The sequence below is a fragment of the Mustela erminea genome, chromosome 19, assembly GCF_009829155.1.
Source record: "Mustela erminea isolate mMusErm1 chromosome 19, mMusErm1.Pri, whole genome shotgun sequence".
Taxonomy (NCBI): Eukaryota; Metazoa; Chordata; class Mammalia; order Carnivora; family Mustelidae; genus Mustela; species Mustela erminea.
In genome coordinates, this window is record NC_045632.1 from 4,742,786 (window position 1) to 4,746,028 (window position 3,243).

Consider the following 3,243-nt stretch of genomic DNA (forward strand, 5'->3'; position numbering starts at 1 on the left):
AAAAGAAATAAAAATAAAATCTGGCTTACCCTTTTGGGGCCCAGTTACTGCCCAGGAATTCAACTGGCTACCAGAGTCAGGGATTCTCCTTGGGTATAATTAGCTCTGGCCATTGGGACAAGTAGCAAAGAAGCAAAGAATCTTTGACTGCAGGTCACAAAGCAAAACAAAACAAAAACCCTACAAAATACAAAAAAACCCAAAAGCAAATCACAATCTGACAAAAGTGGCTTAAACCAGTTTTTTTTGTTTGTTTGTTTGTTTTGTTTTGTTGGGGTTTTTTTTGACAGAGAGAGATCACAAGTAGGCGAAGAGGCAGGCAGAGAAAGAGGAAGGGAAGCAGGCTCCCTGCTGAGCAGAGAGCCCTCCACAAGGCTCCATCCCAGCACCATGGGATCATGACCTGAACCGAAGGCAGAGACTTCAACCCACTGAGCCGCCCAGACGCCCTTAAACCAGTTTTTGTTTAATTTTGACTTTTTTTAAAAGATTTTATTTATTTATTTGACAGACAGAGATCACAAGTAGGCAGAGAGGCAGGCAGAGAGAGAGGGGGAAGCAGGCTCCCCACGGAGCAGAGAGCCCGATGTGGGGCTCGATCCCAGGACCCTGGGATCATGACCTGAGCTGAAGGCAGAGGCTTTAACCCACTGAGCCACCCAGGCGCCCCTTGACTTTTTTTTTCTAGAAATCAGGTGGGTTTTTTTTTTTTTTAAAGGTTTATTTATTTATTTGTCAGAGAGAGTGGGTGAGAGCACGAACAGAGGGAGCGGTGGGCAGAAGTCAGGGAGCCTGGGATCTTGACCTGAGCCAAAGGCAGACCCTTAACCAACTGAGCCACCCAGGCATCCCTAGAAATCAGGCTTAATGGCTGGAGAAGCTGACATCTGTGTGTTTGGCAGTCAGTGTGTGGACAGTGTCACTCTTGGGTGTGAAATGGCTGCGGCCACTCCAAGCATCACAATTCCAGATAATCGCAGCCAAAGGGAGGGAAGAAAAGAAAACGTTGTCTTCTTTCAGAATTTATTTTATGGAGGGAAGAAAGCTTTTCCAGAGGCAACCACACAAATATCCCCATAGTGCACATGACCTTCTCTTGAGCAATCACTGACAAAAGGAGATGAGAGCGGATGACAATGGTGATCCACTAATTGGAATTTTGTCCCAGAGCTGATAACTAACTGCTGGACAGACTGTGTCTGTCCTAGTCCCACGTGGGTCACAAAGAGAGTCAGAGGGGGTCAGAGATAGCGACCAGCCCAAGGTCACACACCAAGCAGATAACGGAGGCAAGTTTGTCTCTACACCTGCAGTTGAATGGATATGCCTGCGAATGTGGGATGCAAAGGCAAAAGAAACATTCAATGTCCTTATCACTTACAGCCCATTGACAAGTCCTTGAATCAGGAAGCATGACATTCCTCTAGAAACTCAGCTGCCTCCATGTTAATACTTTGCTAAGTGCAAAAGGCCGAATTACCTTAACATTATCCATCCAGAACCCCCAGGGTCCTGTCAATCCATTTTAACATATAAACATTTCTTTGGGGAATGCCTGGGTGGCTCAATTGGTTAAGCCGCTGCCTTCAGCTCAGGTCATGATCCTGGGATCCTGGGATCCTGGGATCCTGGGATCGAGTCCGGCATCAAGCTCCTTGCTCAGCAGGGAGCCTGCTTCCTCCTCTCTCTCTGCCTGCTTGTGTGTACTCTCTCTCTCTCTCTGACAGAATCAAACAAAATCTTTAAAAAAAAAAATTTCTTTGGAAACTTCTCTTATCTCTACCTGCCCCTCCCCCAAGATGTATGTTGACTGTCATCCCCCAAGCATAGGACCCACTGATACACATCCAAAGGGTCTCATGACAGAGGTTTTATTAGACAGTAATAAATGATCTTCTCCTAACAATAGTTAGCCCCCTCAGGGTCTTGGAAACCTTGCTTCCAAAATTTCTTAGAGACTTACATCATCCCTAACCCCCTCCCAACTTGGAAGTATATAACAGGCCACTCCTCATGACCCCAGTACAGCTTTCTGTCCACAGATCCTATCCCCATGCTGAAGTAAAACCAGCTTTTTGCACCAAAGACATCTCCAGAATTCTTCCTGGGTTGTCGGCTCTGAACCCCAACATTTTCCTACATTAGCCCAGTCCTAAGGTCTGGCTCTTTCTATAGCTACACATGACCATTATTAAAGTATGTGTGTGGGGGCGCGTGGGTGGCTCAGTGCCTTTGGCTCAGGTCATGATCCCAGGGTCCTGGGATCGAGCCCCACATGGGGAATCTCTGCTCAGCAAGGAGCCTGCTTCCTCCTCCTCTCTCTCTCTGCCTGCCTTTCTGCCTACTTGTGATCTCTGTCAAATAAATAAAATCTTTAAAAAAGAAAAAAAAGTGTATGTGTGAAAGAGCCAAGGTTGGGACACAAGGCATGCCACAGGGAGGGAACGGGGACTAGGTTTTACAACTTCTGATTTTCACTCTCAGCCAAGGGTAAAGCATCCTGCCCCACTGCTCACCCACCAGGACCTACTATCTGCAGTATTGGCCGTGGGTGCTGGGACAACCTGGGAAAAGAGTGAGCAGAGGCAGCTTTGGGTGGACAAATACCCTTTGGGGGCCTGACTGACTGCAGAGAGCCGGCTAGGTAGGGCAAGGGTCCGGGCAGGAGAAGACAAGAACTGGGTTGAAGCGGGGCTGAGAGGACACAGAGGAGGAGACAGGGCAGAGCTGGGGACAGGAGGACTGGGGTTTTTGGTTTGCTTTTGTTTTTAGATTTTATTTATTTGAAAGACAGAGATACAGCGAGTGGGAACACAAGCAGGGGGAGTGGGAGAAGCCGAAGCAGGCTTCCCACCAAGCAGGGAGCTGGCTCGGGATCGATCCCAGGACCCTAGGATCATGACCTGAGCCAAAGGCAGAGAAGCTTAACGACTGAGCCACCCAGGTGCCCCAGAGGACAGTACTTGAGTGTGATGGACTTTGGGGAGAAAGGGGTACAGCCCGGAGGGATCTGGCCTAGTGACCGGATGTCCAGTGGGGCTTTCCCAAAGATGGGAAAGTAGAGGAGGCAAGAGGCTCGACTCAGGGTGTGAGGAGGTGCGAAAATCTCCCACATCAGACAACCCGCCAGGTCACTGGGTGCCCGGATTGCTGGGTCTTTGAAAAAAAAAGAAGGCCCAGGACAAGGATTGCCTGTGAAAACCCTAGAGCATCTGAGTTGCATCACTGGAGAAAACAGTTAAC